This window comes from Halyomorpha halys, unplaced genomic scaffold (genome assembly GCF_000696795.3).
Source record: "Halyomorpha halys isolate HHAL.00 unplaced genomic scaffold, Hhal_1.1 Scaffold200.1, whole genome shotgun sequence".
Lineage (NCBI taxonomy): Eukaryota > Metazoa > Arthropoda > Insecta > Hemiptera > Pentatomidae > Halyomorpha > Halyomorpha halys.
Genome location: NW_027105652.1, coordinates 164,315 through 183,818, shown reverse-complemented (window position 1 = coordinate 183,818; position 19,504 = coordinate 164,315). Strand labels below are relative to the sequence as shown.

Below are 19,504 nucleotides of genomic sequence, written 5' to 3'. Positions count from 1 at the left end.
GAATTTTACTGAAAAAAAAGTGAAAAAAATTTAAATAAATACGATTTTGAGTATTTTCTAATCCAGTGATTAAATAGAAACTCCCCTCTGACTTGTAATGTAATTAAGAATTAATGCGTCACCACTGAGACGTAGGCCAGTTAATCTAACCTTTTAGCACCCAACCTCCCTTCTTTTTCGAAGCAAAAAAAAACAAAACATGAAAAATGATGTAAAACGATAAACGATGGATGAGTATATTTTTCCCGAAGAACAAGTACGGTTTTATATGGGTCTCCGGAAATATAAGGCCAAGAGGGTTTAAATTTTTAAGGGATTTATTTAAAAACCATTAGAGAACTCGTCCAGACCTTCAACGCGATCGAACTATAGTAAGTCAAGGAATGGAACTTCAAAAATGCAATTTTTCCCGGTAAGATTCCTGTCCTTATTGTTTTTGTCGGCCTTTAACGGTCAATTCCTCTGATTTAAAAAAATCCTGAGCAAAACATGTATTCAACTAAGCGCCACGGATTTTGTCCTTGCTGTTCAGTAAATACTCTTAAACCGAGCTGTGGCTACATCCTTGGAAAGAAAACTAGACATAACTGAGTCCGTAGTGTTAAAAATGATTTTCTATTTCTTACGAGTATATTTTTTTCTCTTGAACCATAGTTTTTTTTTTTTATCAAAAACGTATTTCCAAATTCATCACCTCTGATGCGAATGATAGGGAAAAGACTTTCAACAATCATGGATATTTTCCGTTCTTATTTAATAAGCAGAAAAAGAAATCTACAAAAATAAGTTTTATCTTCCAAAAAACAACTCCGTTGTAAAAATGTCCCAGCCAAATTAAAAAAAAAGAGCAGTCAAAAGTTGTCAGCGGCAAAAAGAAGTAATATAAAAAAGACTGCCCCGCCCGGAAAGGATCCTCCGGCTATGCGCTTCGGTTTAGCACACAACAAAGAATGGAGTCTAAAATGGAAAATGGAAGTTAAAATTGGGTGAGGTTTTTGTCTTTCAATTGCTAATGAAATCAATGAAAGTAATAATTACAAAATAAGACAAAAAATACCAACAGACACCGTGGCCAATTCCATTCTTCATTTTAGATTCCATTCTCTGCTAAACGTATTGTGTGCTTAATCGAAGCGCAAAGCCCGAAGCCATTTTCCTGATTGACAATTTTCGGCTGCTCTTTTTTTTTTTTTCATTTGGTGGGGACATTTTTACAACGAATTTGTTATTTGGGATATAAAATTACGCAAGGAAGTAATTTTGTAAGGAATATATAATTAATACTTTTTACAACACTTGACAATTATTTTTTAACTAGTCATCGCAATCAAAAATGACAGAAGTTCCATAGCAACTTGAGTATACTAAGAAAAAAAAAATTATATCCTTAATTGTGATGACGTTATAGGACATTTATCATACAAAACTTCATATTTCTAGTGTTTTATGTAATCTACAGCAAGTGTTGATGGATTAGGTACCTGTCCCTCACCTGCCTTAAGTATGGAATGTTTTATTTCTTATTCCTTGATGACAATGACAATGATCCACTTGTTATATAAGCTGACCTTTTCATTTTATAATAATATTGCGACTTGTTACATAATATACTCATAAGTAGTATATTATTTTTTAGTAAATATATAATATAATTATGCAGTTATATATCATTATGTATATTGGTAGATAACTGTCACAACAAATTCGAATTGTTCGAGTTTTAAAATTTTATTTGTGTTAATATCCTTAAGAATTCTTGCAATATTTCATCATGTCCTCGATTTAACTAATTCTAAAACATTATTACTGAAGCATCTTCGGTTTTTAGCTCCACTTGACTTCAGGTGTAGTTTCGAATTAAGCTCTGGAGAATATGAGCGATCTAGTTCGGTGAAATTAAATCCCATCTTATCATGCTACCTTGATCACGAAATATCAGATTAAGACTTTTCTCCCTAAAATAAAAACATTTTTTTATTCTCTCCTTGGATTAAAACGTGACTCACTTTTATTTTTTTTCTTTCTAGGTTTTCATACTGTTACTTTTATTTTGTGGTGTATAGAACTAGTAGTCAGAGAAAGATAAATGACGAACTTTTAAACAAGTATATGAAGCCGTTTTCAAATAATTTAACTTGCTAATATCACATATTTAGATTCGAGGTACTTTCAAACATTAATGTATGTTGTAACCCAGAAAATATTGACATTCGAATTACAACTTGAGTAATATGTAATGCAGAGATGAACCTAACTTAAAAAATAAATCAAATTAGTTGTCAAGCGATTAACCTGGAATCCTCACACCAGACTGAAAAGACAGGAAACTGCACGTCGATTTCGACTATTACAGCACTTACTAGACAAACGGTCTAAACTTCCAACACATTACAAAAGAGTGGTCTACATGACTGTAATAAGGGCAATCTGGACATATGGAGTTGAGCTTTGGGCTCCACTAAACCTTCGAATTGCTCTCGTATTCAATCCTTACAATCCAAAATCCTCCGTAAAATCCTCAATGATCCTTACTTTGTCACAAATAAAATCATACATAAAGACCTTAATGTTCCCTGCGTAACCGATCTAGCCCGAACCAGATATCAATCCTTCCATTACAATCTCTCTAACCACTCAAACCCCCTAGTTTCTAATCTTGCATCCTCTTCCATTCCTGACTATCCTCCGAGGCGCTTGAAAAGAAGATGGCCACGAGACCAGCTAATGTAAAATGTCATTTGAGTCCAACCAATGGGTAGTTTCTCTACACGCCTGTAACACTCCAATTTAACTTAGATCAGATTTACTAAATGTATTATAATGTACATTTGTAAATAGCAATAAATAAATATTAAAAAAAAAAAAATTAGTTGTGACTAACGAAAATATTTTATTTCCTAAAATATGCCGTTTTGAGCATTCACTTAGCCTCTTCTTATTCACTTAGAAATGCCTTCTCTGAAGACATGCTCAGAATATGGCAGCAATTTAAAAGTCGTCCGCATACCGCAACGCAACGCAAATCCGTCAGATAAAAGTTTTATCGGATAAAACCCGAGACTGGCTAACTGCTCGTTCCACCACGAAATTAAAAAGGAGTCATGGAAGATGTTTTACATGCCTCAAACTGTAGATGGTAATAATAATAATAATAATGATAATAACCCTTGAGAGATTGCTAGTCCTACATCGGGCGCCTCCCCGGATGGCGGATAGAGGGATGTTCATCAGATATGATAGATACTGGGGAAATAACTTGTAAACCGATATCAACTGGTACATGGATGATCTTAAGCTATATGCAAAAAATAAACAACAATTACAAAGTATGAGTGAAATAGTGTCATCCTATATCAAATACATAAGCATGTCATTTGTGTGAAACAAGAGCTAATAACAATGTTGAAAATGAGACTACGAAAAGTATTGAAGACTCAGCTATCTGGAAAACTGAAAATCAAGGCCATCAATACTTGGGTCATACCAGCGCTAAGCTACAGCTTTGGTATATTACAGCCATAATATCAAATACCAGCCTATAAGAAATAGATCGTCTTGTGAGAACGACACTCACGCAAGAGCGGGTCCACCATCCCATATCATCCAAATCCAGACTCACCCAAGAAAGAAGGAGAACGAGGAGTCATAAATATTGAAGAAGGGTACCGCAAGCAGGAATTATCTCAGATACTCAACCCGCAATAGCGAGAAAAACCGAAAAATGATAATAACTCGGGCATAATCAGAAAATACATATCAATATTAAAGAATACACTTTTTCTAGCCTTACCCTTGACGTTCGTGAAACCCGAGAATAAGGAAAAGTCCTAAATGATAATAATAAAGGAGAGATAAGGAATAAAGCAGATATGGAGCTAATTAACAATGAAACAGTCAAGCAACAAAGGGATTTAAAGCAATAAATACATAGGCTTTTCCAGTACTGACTTATACTTTTGGTATATTGAAGTGGTATAATATACCAACGGAACTTCAAGAACTTAGAAAGAGTTCTTTTTACATCAGCCAGGGCACGACACTCTAAATCTTCGATAATTTATTATGAAAGCAAGGGTACTTGTTTGTCTGTTAAGGAACTGCAGAGAGCAAGAAAACAACTTAAGGTATAGTTTTCTACAAAATAATTCCCCTATATGGCTAACAATGAGATCATTGGATAATGCATTCACCGCTTTCAATTTGATTTTACCGGAGTATAAGGAGGTCCCTACCGAAGAAGTTTTTATTGAAAGTTAGAAAAATAAATCATTATATTGTCGTTTTTACCATGGTTTATGCGAATCAGAAATTACTTGACTCCATCAAGTGGCTCCAAAAGAATATTTATTTCCCGAAACGAAAGGATTCATTTTACCAATCCAGAATCAGATGGTTACCTCCAAGGAGTATAGGAAATATAGATGTGCAGAAGCCTTTGATGACCGTTGTTGTCCATGTAAGTAGTATCCAGTAGAATCTATTCAGCATATATCATTTGGATGTCAAGCGTTGGCAGGTAATACCTTATGAGGTATAAAAGCCTGGCCAAAAGTATCCACCAGGCTCTGGTGTTAGTATATAAAACGAAAGGTGACCCAGTTTCTTATTGGTACGAGATTGCTGGCGAAAGCAGAACAATATATCCTGTTTTATAATGAAAGCTAATAGTTTTAGTTCAAAATACAAGTATAGAAAAAGCGTGTTAATTACACTAATACTTTTTTTTTCATAATAGGGAGGACTATTAGTGGTATTACAGGAGTTAAAAAGTACTAAAGTACAAGTTACTATTGTACAAGTCTGTGTAATTATATTAAGTTAAATCGACAAGACTAATAGTATTAGTTTGTACTTTATTATGAAACAGGGCCCAGGAAATTCCTAGATTTAAGCCAAGAACTTCGGAAACTTAATAGACATGACTATATACAGATATACCCGGTTGCATCGGTCTCAACCCAAACGATACCAACTGCTCAGTCTAGAGCAGCAATTTGAAGCTGCCTGAGGAAGTATTTGAAGGGCAGAAAGTAGTTCCTCTCGGCACAGCCAGTATCGTTAGAAAGTTTTTAAATATATTTTAATATTTTAGCCTAACCCTGACCCTTGAAGGTGAATATATCTGGCAAAAGTCTAGAAAATATGAAATTCTAAAATAATATTCATAAAAAATTTTTTGAGGTTAATAACTTCCAGTTGAATGAAATTTGTATTAAATTATCATAACATGGTACAACGTTTCGGGACCACTGTCCCATATCCATGTACTTTAAATCTACAACAATAATAAAACTATCATAACAACAATCTTCATCCTTATTTATTTTAATTCACACAATTATATTCACCTCATAATTTCATAGGAAATCATGTCACATTTCAGTGTAAAGTACATGAATATGGGACAGTGGTCCCGAAACGTTGTACCATTTAATACAAATTTCATTCAACTGGAAGTTATTAACCTCAAAAAACATTTTATGAATTGACTCACCAGACTTCCTAAAGAGAAAATCTAAAATAATAGTGTTCTTTATTTATTCTTTGACTAGTCCCTTTAGAACAACATTATAGTCATTGAAAATTAACAAAAACCACAGGAACAATATCCAAATATGTTTTACATATTTACAAGTTTAAAAGAAAATAAAAAAGATAAAAGGTTAAAAAATAAATATATAAGAAGGCAAAAAAATAAATACTCTAAAAAATCATAAATCTTAAGTTATATTCTAATAATAATAATGGACAAGAAAAAAAAAACATATATACATATTTACAGATTCCATATAGATATTGAAAATATCTATAAATATTTATGTTAAATTCCACCTATCATTTTAACAATTTACAATTTTGTTTGAAACTTTTAATTGCTATTCTTCGGGAACTGGATGGACTATAGATGATTAAAGATACGGGATTTGAAGCTTACTATAACTACAGGCTAATATAACTTTCACTTATAACTACATAGCAAGTCAATTAATATGTTAATTTTGCCATGTCGCATTATGCAGTAAAGAGTTATCAACTATTGGGTATTTTAAACTAATCTTTAGAGTATTGATCCCTTACATTATCACCTTGTTTACTTTTGTGAGTTAATACTATGGCTAGACTTCAGAAATTGATTCCTGCGTCAGTTAGAATTTATTTCTCGTTCGAAATACATCTCTTATCTTGTAAAAATAAAAATCACCAAATATGAAATTTACTGAGGTAAGTTTATGTATAATACATAACCTTTATTATACCTTTATTTCAATGAATATTTCTTTACAAAATAAATAGGGTTTAGAAAGATTTAAACATATCTATGTATTGCTTGTCTTTAAAATGTTATCAATCAATCAATTTAATTTAAAGCTCAGACTTTTAGGAGAAATTTTAAAAAATCGTCAATTATAGTTTTGTTCTTTTTAAGATAATCTTGTTACTTCATAGCTTTGCTGTGTATTCTTGTGACTTTCATATCTATATATTATTATTAGTATGATTATCATAATAAAAACTGGCAGAAATAAGTTTCCTTCATTAAAAGTTAAGCATTTTCTGTTTCAGCATCTTCAAAAACATATAAAAAGAAGCCAATATATTAGAAAACAGAAAAGTTAAAATAAATAGATACGCGACCTTAAAATCGATAGCATTTTCGTTTTCAGCATCTTCTAAAAGATTTAAAAGGAAGCGAAAATAATAGAAATCAGAAAAGTTGAAAAAAAATCGATACGCGAACTTAAAATCGATAGAATTTTTGTGTTCACCATATTCTAAAACATAAAACGAATCTAATATTTATAAAAAATCAGAAAAGTTGAAAAAAAAATCGACAGAATTTATGTTTTCACCATCTTCTAAAACATATCGATAAATGAACTTAAATTCGATAGCAGTTTAGTTTTCAGCACCTTCACCACACTTAAAAGTCGTACCGGATAACTAAAGTTTAACTATAGTTTCTGCGTTGTATATGAAGGGAGTCTAATAAACAAAACCAATTAGAGTTAATCGGCAATTTTATCTCTCCTTAAATAGGAAAAAGGAACAGTGTCTTGAGGAACAATGAAAAATATCGTAAGCGTCATGCTTTAGTATTCGCCAGGTTATTAAGTTGTAAACTGTTAAAAAAGGTCTGTGTCATGCGGAAGAAAACAGAGATATTTTGAAGAAGTCAGGAGCGGTGCGAGTATCGCATACTTTATCTTACTACCTAAAATAGTTATTGCTATTTCTGTAATTTTAGAAAAAAAAAATCAAAAGAAAAGGAAAGGCGAAAATTATGAACAAAAAAATTTCTATTATTCTGTTGTTATAAAAATTCGTATTTTAGGGTTTTCGAGATAGGAACAACGAATATATTTTTTATTCCTTTGAAGAATACAACAGTTTAACCCAAGATAATAAAGTCTCAAAGCAATTGAGAAAGGTCGGGTGTTCTGGGCCAAATCTCGTTCGAATCGGATGTATCTCCTTTAGTTATTCACAGGAGTCTTACATATTTTGTAATTAACCGTTGTATACTATAAATAATAATGAGAACTCCTTATTGTTTTGAAGGAACAAAAGATTGTTTTTTTTTAATTTAGCTTGAAAGCACTGTTTCAAAGAGGATTTTTTTTTCTAAGCCCCATGGGTGCGTGGGGATGAAGTCATGATGAAAAAGGGTTGAAGGTAGCCTCTTTTTCTGTAGCCTCATTTTAAAAGGGGGCTCAGAAAATTTGATTGAGAGTCTGTTTGCATGTGTCTGCCACCTTTGTGGCCGTCCTGTTGGTGTCAGTGTTCTAAATAATGGGTTCGTTCAGTACTGAAGACTCAAAAAATTTGATGTGTCTCTTCGATATAAATATTATGTCACAGTTCAATGACAATATAACCTATCTAATCTTATACATCACTTAGTTTCTCATTCATTCACCGAATTTAATCAAAATCACTGTTTAGGAGAAAAAAAAATGTGAAAAATCGATTCTATTAAGTAGCACTTCCGGTCGGTCGTTTATACCCGAATTTAATAAGTAATTTCAGTTTCGTTTTTGAGTTAGGCTGATCAAACGCACACAGGCAATTTTGCGATATTAGTTTATTTGGAATTTAAGTATTAATTAATTAATAATTCTTTACCTTCATATATATTCCAAATATGAGTAAGTGAAAGTAAAAAGGCGGGAGAAGGAACTAGTTAAGAATGTTGCGAATTATTTGTTACAAATTTCACTGAAAAAAATTAGTGAATGTAAACATTAATAAATATTTTAAATTTCACATTTGGTCTTTGCGTGTGTGTACATATTTATTAATTTATTATTTTATATTTTTATTTTAAATTTGATTTGATGAAATAACTAAACAATATAAATTGTTGATCTTGCCTCTTTTTTTTTTTTTTAAAAAAAAACGCCAAAACTTTATGGCAAAAAATTATTCATATAATTTGCGCTAATAAAATGTAAAAGAATATAAGTTAAACTAAAACTGTTTTTCTAAAGTATTTGTCTTTTGTTTATTGGCCTTTCTTGTAAGATTTCAAAATCTACAGAATTTGTTCAGCTTACCCATACACTAGAGGCACCGTGGGAAGGTCAGAGCAGCTCATCCAACATTTAAAGGATACGTAAGAAAAAAATTTTTAATATTTTTAAAAAAACATTTGTTTAGTGAAGGTAAACTGTGTGCAATTGAAGGTCAAAGAAGTAATTAGGTAAGATTTATTTGTTAAGCATGTTGTAAAAGTTTTCCTATTATTCTATTATAATAGTGTTCGATTTTTCAGCCTTGAAGTATAAGGTTATTCTGGTGTCAATTATGATTAATTTATGATAGAACAAATGAAATGTAGAAAAAATCATAATTATATTATAATTGTATATTACATGATTATCATATTATGTAATATTGTTCGCCACTCTGACCGTCCCCTTGAAGTATTTATAAGGTAATTACTTATTCAATATATTGTACAAATTATTAATTCGATCATCACTTGAGATTGAAGTTAAATACAAATAGCTATTTCTGGTTGATTTGCTTTATACTCTAAGTTAAGTTAAGATATAGATAGAAATTGGTATACCTGGCAATGCGGAGGAGAGACGGTGTTGGACTGAGCCACCGTATCGCCCTTGTTCTCCCGATTGATGCTCCAACTGAACGAGATAACAGAATCACTATGTTGAGTGATCTCAAATTGTTCTCAGTAAAAAATTTATTATTTATTTTTCGAAAGGATAGACTACTTCAGCCACGTTACATCAACAAAATAAACCTATAAGAGAATTTACAAAAATATTGTTCCACGTTACATTAATTGTTTTCTTCAACTATGTAATAATGAGATTTATCAAACCTTTTAATTAAAGTCATTAATCTACATTCTTATTTTAAACAATGTTTATTTATTTATTATTTTCTAAAAAAAAAAAGATTCAAAAATATATATCTCTGTTATTCCCATAGCCTGTACAGGAAGCCAAGAGAATTCAATTAAACAGAAAGTTCACGTGATTGAAGTTAAGAGGCTGAAACTCATTTAAGGTAGAGTTTACTTGTATCATTAGACATATGATTTTTTTACGATCCTTGCCAATGATGGACCGGCCACACAAATCATCCAAATCTGGTTTTGAGACATATTGGGCCAGGCTGGACGCGAGTATGGTCATACATTTATTCGTGGAGGCCCTTCAAAGTGAAGAGAATACAAACCAATCCGTACTTCATGTACTATTGTTTACCCGATTTATCTCGGTTCATGGAACACGCTATAGTCTTTTCACGCATTATATTTCATTTACTCTTATTAGTTTAGTTCTTTATTAGAGATGCTGGTATTCAATAATCAGTGGTTAGTGTAAAATAAATTGTTATTTGTTGTATACTTACCTCCATAAAAAAAAAAAAGTAAATTTACTAAGATAATATTTTTAACTGAAGTGGGTGGGGTGATCATGAGTTGAAGAATGAAATATATATAATTTATTATTCACATTGAAAAAAATTAAAAATGATCATAAACTGGGGTTTATTTCTACACTGAGTATTCACGCCTTGATCAATTATTAATTCGTAAATATTTTTTAAATAATCTTAGTATATAATTTAATTACATTTATTTTTATTTTCAATATTGTCTATAGAAGTTTATTTAATTTTTAGAAGAAACATATGTATTTATATTTTGTACTTTAATATTTAAATGCAGGAATAACGGTCAGTGGAAATTATTTAGTTGGCGTCGCCTAGCAACGTGCCAACAATCTGCGGGTTTTAAGCTGTTTAGTAGTCCTTAGTAGCTCCTCTGATTCTGTTACCAGACCCTGTCTCAGTGAATTATGTGAATATAACTTTTCATTTTTCTTGTAATAAAGAGTAATACAACTGCGTCCGATAAGTGATAAACAAACTATTTTTTAAGTTTTTTCAATATCAAAATAAAATAGCTATGTTTCTAAGATTTCACTACTTGTTAGTAAATATTTTTGTTTAAGGTTGTGTCCTGACTGGACAATAAGCTGATTACTTAGTTAAAACAAAAATTAAAATCTGTACCACTAGAACCCATGAAGGGTCAGGGGTTCAGTACTTTGTAAGAAAGCACTGTTACTGAACCAACGGTTGTGCAAGAAGGTAATTTAGTCAGAACCACGCTCGACCGCCAGATTTTTACCCTATTTAGGAGGCTGGGTGAACCCCAGGAGAGCTCCAGAACCCACATGAGTAGACTCACAGATACTGTGTAACAAAAAATAAATTTCTGTCAAGCCGGATCAATTCTAACTCAGGTGCTTGGAGTTAGCCTCCACGCGCCTTACCCTGGGAATTACACGCTCCCTGATTACTTAGTTAGACAAAGAAAAACACAAACAAATAGAAAAGCAGTTCCCTAAAAGTTTTCGCCTCGACTAAATTTCCCCTCTTTGGCTGAAAAAAAAGTCGCGGTCCTCGAATGGGGCCAAAATACGCTATCTACTTGCTGAGCTATATGCAAATATAATGCTTAGAGCGAATTACTAAGTAGGAAAATAAGAAAAAAACAGTGCAAAGTAAATGCTGGAATGCACTGTATATTTGCTCTTTTAATTTTATTTGTAATACTTTGAGAAATTGACATTCGTTTGCGGCACCAATCTCATAAGCTTGGGGCACCCGAGAGCACTCTAACTATATTCTATATAGTTTTTTTCTTAGTCCACTAAGCGAACATCGCTGTGCTTTCCTTGTCCAGTTAGGATATAGCCTAAAATTAGATCATTTGGGATAAACTAAGATATTTTAAAAATTTTTCGAAACTTCTGAATTGTGTTTTTTAGCGATTTTTCTACGAGAACTGGTTTTACACAACCCTTATGTTCTGCTTCCTAGGTCTAGTATGTCTTAGTATATGGATAGAATACCAATAGAATAGTAAATAAACTTTTTTATGGAACTTGATACCTTCAGAATAAGCAGTATATACAATTAAAAGAAAAAATATCTAACCAGAAACTACAATAATAAAATTAAATTAGTACATACAATATCTCTAATACAAAATATATCAGTTATCAAAATAAAAGAAATTCCTGTTCTTAATTAAAAAATAAAATAAGTACAAAAAAAAATGAATTACTCCGTAAGTAATGCATACAGACCCTGAATATGCAATCACCACAAATATGTTTAATGTTTAAATATATAATCCATGAAGTTAAAATTGAATATTTAAAATATTCAGGAAGGGTACCGAGAGTTGATGGTTTGGTATTCACGCATTGGTGGTTACCAACATTCACAACTCCTAAAAATCATCACAATTATATATTAAAACTAAGGAAAGGTGGGACGAAGAGGATGATGAAATATTAGATGGGGCAGATAAAAAGTCCAAATTAGTTTCGTCATGTCAAACCCATGATGAAGAGGATTTGCAAAAGATGAGTTGGCGAAGAAGTTGCTAATTTGATACAGAATTAGGAACAGAGGGGATGGATTTTTTATTCTCCTTAGTAGGAGGCAGATGTCCCAATCTGTTGATGATTGGGCCTGATGAAATGAGAAGGTTGTGCAATGCGCCTGTTTGTTTTAGTTCTTGAATGATGCATTTGGAATGTTTAAGTTGGATTTCGACATTCTTAAATAATTATATGTGTTTCGCTTGGCCTGGCTTGAGAGCTCGACATTATTTTAGGGATTTACTTGTGATTCCATAAGGACCAGATTATGAAATTTCATAACTTACCACATGCAAATATTTATTTGTAATTATGGAATATATAATTATGGAACATTGTAAATATCAATTTTATTCATAAAAGCCCCCACCCCAACACACCTCCCAACAGCCTCTCCACAAATTCCAGACCTTAAAGAGAAAGAGAGCCGACGCACCTTCAAGGTGGATGACTGCGATCCAGCACTACCAGTTGCTAGCAACTCATGGAGACATCAAGAAATGCTAAAAGTGCAACGAAGAAGTTTCTTCCATTCCTTCAGATGATGGAGTCTGGCTTCTCACACCTGCACAATGAACCGAGTTGCTCGCAGATCATAATCAGCTAGATAAGCAGAAAAATCTCACATAGCGACAGGGATTAACAATATGTTTGTCAGTCCTATAAAAGATATATTGAGAAGAACACATGAAAAACGCACCCACGGCCACTAGGATGTCCAAACGGTCCTGCCGAAGAAGCTCCATTAAAAGGGCATGATTTATAGTATTTTTATTCAAAAAGAAGTATTAATAAGTTTTTTGGTTTTTTTCTCGGCCAAGACTCCCGTTGGAGTCCTATACTGCCTAACCATGGTTGGGGGTCAAAGTTTTTCATTTTGTGGGACCACTACTCAATGAAAAAAATTCAACGCCCCAGGCCAGATTCGAACCGGATTAATAAGTAAATTTGTCGTCCCGAGGCTCTTCTTTATCTTCTAAAATGTCTTCTTCAGTTCTTGGTGAATAATATTCATACGGTTATTACCAGTATCGATATCCTTAAATTATTATTCTAATTTAAATCAGTATTGAAAAATCAATTTTAATATTACTTTTGTTGAAAAGAACACATTAGTAATTTCATCCGACATTTCGGAGATTGATCTCCATCCTTTGAATTTCAATCATAAACGAGTACAGGTACACATCGTTTAACCTCAACAATTTTTTAAATTGCTTAGATTTATTGCCGATCACTACTAAGGTAATGCAAGTAGCTGAAATATCATTAAAAGCTAATTAATAGTGCATTTAACGAGATTCAATTTGAGCCCTAATGGAGCTCATTATGTTCGATAATTTTCGAGTATAGTTTTTCCAAATCCAATATTGTTTTATCCAAAAAAATATGAGAAAAAATTATTTTGTGAAAATATTTCGGAAAATATCATAAAAACTACGATTCTTAGGGAAATAATTATTATGGACTGCTTTATGGTGTAATTAATAAACTTCAATTGGGGCCCTAATGGAACACTTTTGTTCAATATTTTCCTAGATACATTTTTTCTTGCTAAAATATTTTTACCAAAAAACGATATCATTTTGGCAAATATCATGGAAACTACTACTCTTACGGAGATATTCATTATAAATTACTTTATGGTGTATTTAACTATCTTCAGATTGTGCCGTAATAGACATCTTTACAGCAAATATTTCCTGAGATATCGAACTTCTTCCAAGTAAGTAATATGATTCATTTTCAATGTATGCAGTAAAATGCTACAATCGTTTAATAATATTTATAATCTACGAAGTAGGAATATAAATACCTGAAATCAATTAAATTTCACCAACTAATGTGATAATTCATTAACAATCAACTAGTTCATAAAAAATATTTGTTTGAATAACTAGATTTCGAAAAATATAAAACATAGAGGATTCAACTACGGATAAATTTATAGCTCATTAAATGTACCATAAAGTAGTTTATGGTGATTATTTTTCTAGGAATACTAGTTATTAAAATAATTGCTGAAATATATTCAAAGATGTTTTCTCCTCGTTATTCGGAAAATATATTGGTGTTTGAAAAACTATACCCCGGAAAATAATTAATCCATTAAAAAGGGCTTAATTATATCGTACGCTCAGTATTCTTCCAGATATTGAGCACTCAATAAAAAATGAGCAAAAAGTTAATTTATTTTTCTTAATTATATTATAAAAAATTGAATTATTTTTTGACATAAAATGCGAGTTAGCTATTGTACTGTCTTCTCCTAACAACTTAATTTTGACAGGAGTGACAGCAACAAAATAACTTCTAATGGATAAAAAATATATATATATTTTTTTTATGGGTTTCTAGGTATAAACAATTATGCACTGATACAATTACACACTATACCTGATACTGGACACCGTATTCTGAAAACATTATGTTTTCTTTCAGAATTGAAGACGAAATATACGTCCATACCCACCTTGTTATATGCCAAAATTTGCGCAATTTAATCTTTTAAGTTTTACTTGCTTATTACATATTCAAGATAATCATAATACATAAGCGGTTATTGACTATAAACTTAAAAATATACAGTGGCCATTTTGAAAAATCTGGTATTTTAGCTCTATGCACCCCGAGGGAGTGGTTAACATTTTATTTTTGTCTCTTGCAAGTAGTTTTAGATTAAAATCCACTTAAAGAAATTAATTTACAATTACTTATAGGTTAACTTGTAATTTTACTGGATTACTATAGATTGGTGTGACTTCAGTACGGATATTAACTATGCATTCAGAACTGGAATATCAAATTGTATTTATCCGAATTTGTTATTGTGTTTTTAGATTACCTACGCTACGGCCGCAAATTCATAGACGTATTCATGTCAGAAACAAAACTAATTCGAATTTCTCTTGGTGTGACTATTATTTCAACATGATAGTGAAACATTGATGTTGTAATGAGAGACAAAAAAAATCGTTGAGTATATTAGATACCATCATATAATTTATGGAAACATGGAATTAAATCCACATGCAGTATCTCAAGTTTTCATTTTTTTCGCTAAAAATGTTTATTATATATTTTTCTGTTTCACAAATAGAAAAAAAAAATTATTAATCCCAATAAAAAATAATATTTCTTGATATCGATGTATGGCTTATAAAACATGGAATTATGTTTACTAAAATAATCGAACTGAATATATGTTCTGTTAGTTTTAAATTAAGTTATATTTTTATGAACATTTTAAATTATTTTGCTTCAGTTTTACGACATTCTTTTTATTGAGCTGTTTCGTTCATTCTATATGTACTCCGTTATTATATTCTGACTATGTCTTGTTGTCATAATAAATGAAGAGAATAAATGTTCGCACACAAAGAATGCTCAAAATATAGGAGCGTGTATTCTTTAATTTATTTTTTTCTCGAGTGTCATCATTCGGTTGGATTATTGATGCAATGTTTGTACCTTATTCATAACATACATTCTCAGTGGTGTTCTGTTATCTGTAAGAGCCACTTGTCTCCTACCACTACGATAACTGTTTTTAAAATGCTAGTGCACGTGAAAAAAATGTAACAACACTCATGAAGGATTTGAGGAAAAAAACAACTGATACACCATATCTCTGATGGAAATTCAACAGGCAGTCGGGAGATAGAGAAAGGATTAGTGTCTAACACTTGAGGGAAGATTATGTTTTATATTAAGAGTTCAATATTTTCCATTTTGTAATGGGGTGACTTCCTAATGTATTGCATTCTTTAATAACCAATAAAGACACTAATATTTATTTAATTAACTTTTTTTAATATTTCATTTAATAGATTGCTTTTCATTAAATATATGGGTCGTTCTACAAATTTGGTGCTATTTAACTACCGAACATTTTTGAAAATTAAAATAGATTTTTTATTTTTATCACCTTCAGGAAATTCTCCTTAATAATATTTTGAAGCTTTATAACATCTATTATAATTTTCGTAAATAGATTTTTAAAAAAAAAGAGTCTTATTTTAGGGTGTATCATATATGGTGCTAAGGAGAGATAAAATGAAATAGAGCTAATTCTAGTTATAATTCTAATAGAAAATATTTATTTAGTAGTGATCAGTCATACCTTTTTGATCATGAACTGTTCTACTATCAAACATAGTTTGAAACTCTAACAAAAACTCGTCTAGTTAAAAAATACTTGATCAATTTTCACTATTATCATCTCCATTAAAAAAAAATTAATAAGAAATTTAATTATTTAAAGAAAAATAAATATTTGTCTCTCCATTGTCATTCTGGTAACTCTATCCCCCTGGGAATTTCGATCAAGGCTGACAGCTTAGGGAGTGATAAATCAACCATTTTAAATAAGTGATCAGGACAAACTTTATAAATTCTACTTATTCACAAATGAATCAATATTTTAAAATAAATCACTCACTAAGGGATAAGAATATTCCAATAAGAATATGCTAGAAAGAATGAAATTTCACTTTCTAGAAATACCAATAAAACTAGCTATTTAAAAAATTCTTTATAAAAATATACATTATACAATGGTGGGCAAACGTATAATATAAATTGAGTCAAGTATAGCTCACATTAATATTTTTGTTTTAGTTCTTTCCTAAATTCTTTGTTGTGAACAAACCGTACAAGACTAACCATATATTGAAGGGGATAGTAGTGGTTCATGGGCCATTCTCAAAATTTGGAGCTTTTTAGGAATGAAATGTAACTGAATATGAATAATTTTATTTTTCTGTTTTTACCCTCCATGAGACCAAAATTTTCTTTTTATTGGTGGTCACTCCCTGGTGCTCAACAAAATCTATATTTTTGTATTTCAGAATATCTGTAAATATATGCATGTCTTTGTTTTTTTTAAGTTTCTCTGAAGTGAAAAAATTAAAAATTATTGACTAGTCACTCCTCAGCCTCAAAGGAAATTCTCAGGTACTAGGGGTACCTGGATGGCCAATGAAAAGATAATATTTCATTTTCTTTCAATATTAAATATTAGGAATCTTTGTCTTTGTTGGCAATTGTTAGCTGAGGACACTGATATTTGTGAAAGTAATAAATAAGGTATTATTAACTTTTTTCTAGAAGGAGATGAATGGCGTTCTCATTTCCCACCCAAAATAAAGTGAAATTGCGGTTGATACAATGAGTCTCAACTTGCCAATTTGGTATATTTTTTTAGCTGTAATAATCGTACTTTTTCCTAAATAATCAGTTCACCAATATCAGACAATAGTATTAAAAGCTTCTGTTGGTTCCTTTTTGTTCTGTTTTATATAATATATTCAAAAAAATATTAATTTATGATATTGGATATTATGTTCTATGTTCCGTTTTAGTTTTATAACAGATATGATAATATTGAAAAAGTGCTTCATGTATTTTTAAACAGGACAAACTTTTTTTAGAGTTTCATACTATGTATTATATCAAAAATTTCTTATTGTCAAAAACTGTATACTGGTCACTACTAAATCAATAATTTCAATAAAAATTAATACAGGTGCTCTTTTTTGTTTTATCATTTGTTAGTCATAAGTGTTACTCTATATATAAGTTTTACCAGTATAAGACTTTTTTTTTAAAATTGATATCACGAAAACTACTTTATTAAGTGTGTGCCTGTTTCAGCATATTATGTAGGAGCATTTTATAAAAGCAATAAAAAAAAAAAAAAATCAAATCAATCGACTTTGATTTGCAAAAGTTTTGATAACTAAGTAGTGCCATGTACATAAATTTAATGAAAAAAATACTATTTATCCCAATAAATATAACCACTGTTCATGTTCCTTGTAGCATCTGCTCATTTAATTTTTTTAAATTCTAAAATATTCATATTGAGTTTTATTTGTAACTAGCTGACCCAGCAATGTTACACTATTACTGGATTTGAGTGTACATAGTGGAGTAGGTATATATAATACAAGAAGGAACTCAAAAAAATTGTGAGTTGGTTACCTCTCATAATTTAAACCCTCCTCCCCCCATATGTTAGAAATGACTAGCAAGGGGGGGGTAATAAAAAAGTATTATTCACATGTCCTCTCTCTTAATAATATATGAATATACTTATTAAAAGTAAGAATGTCATTGTTTACTTTATAAATTAGTAAGCTTCCTAATTTTGAACTATGTAAATGGAGAAACAAATATGTTTACCTTGCTCCTTTGGTCACTTTTCATATCTATAGGTGGATCCAGAAACTGTCCTTAGGGGATCCAAAAATAAAAAATAATCTCTAAAAATCTTCATGTTTGATTTAACCTCCTAATTTTTTGAGACTAGAGCGAATAAAGACATGAATCCTACTGTTTTATATTGAATCCAAAACAAGTCAATGATGGCATTTCAGAAAAAGCTATTGATAAAAAAATATTCAGTCAAATGAGATTTGAACCAGAACATTTTAGGTAACATAGAGCGTACAATATAAAATTATTCCTAAAATAAAATGTTTCATTTTTTAAGGGAAGGTGCCCTCTTTCCTCTGAATTGGTTAATATACAGGCTTTATAGAAAACACAATGACAACGTTTTTTAAAGAAATTTGATAAATCAAACAATTTAATATTTTAAAAATTTGATAAATCAAACTAAAATCGACCTCCCTTCAACTTTAATTTATCTAGTTCTTACTGCAAATGATATTTGGATATAGACATATAATAAACATAATATACTTTTAAAAAACAGTTTATTAAAATCACATTTTTTCAAAACATATAACTACAAATATTTCAATTAACTTTAAAAAAATATATTTTATCACAAATTTCATAATAAGGAACATTATATTTTTAATTTTTGAATGTTCCTTTTTGTTAATATTTATATACATAATATACATAGATTATGAAATAAATACTAAGTAATTCATTAGCTTAAGAATCCTTATTTCAAAGAGGTACGTTAAATTAATTAAAATTAAAACATCATCCATTATTCTAAATATTTATAAAGTTTAAAATATCTGCAGGCAAGGAGTAGAAATATTCACACTGTTGTAGGTTGCAAATTAATGAATATATTCATTCATAGCCTTCGTAAAATTAATTAAGGTAATAAATTGCTCAGTCTTGAGTGATGGTATAATAATCGCAAAAGGAATAAAACATCCCATATTATTTAAAGAGCATAACCCTCCATTCCTGAAATCATCCCTATTAAGGCTAATTGATACTAATATCCTAAATAGCCAACCCTCTAGCATTACCTCCAATCTGACAGATCCTGACTCATTATTTCTGTCCACTAAATTAGTTCAAGGCTGAAAATCTGGCTAACTTTGTTTCTTTACATGATCAATCATAAGAAATAATATGACTTAGTATTTTTATTTTATAACTATAAAGTTGTCTTTAGTTTTGAAGCTCATATTGAAATTAAACACAGTTTCATGTAATAAAAATGACATCTAATTTGAAAAAAGTTTTGACAAAAACTAATTGGATCTTGAAAAAAATCTGGAAGAACTAAGACAGATTCTAGCTGCAAGGTTAATTTATCAAAAATTTCTAATAACGATAAATTTAATATGAGGACAAAC

General features: G+C 30.5%; 1 protein-coding gene across 1 annotated transcript in view; it reads right to left on the bottom strand.

The window, feature by feature from the left end:
* LOC106679410 (solute carrier family 15 member 1) overlaps positions 1-9,158 on the bottom strand; it is a 44,463-nt gene extending 35,305 nt beyond the window's left edge. The window contains exon 1 of the mRNA XM_014418555.2: positions 9,074-9,158. The gene's annotated coding sequence lies outside the window, so the exon portion shown is untranslated. The remainder of the gene's footprint in view (positions 1-9,073) is intronic.
* Between the last annotated feature and the right edge of the window lie 10,346 nt (positions 9,159-19,504).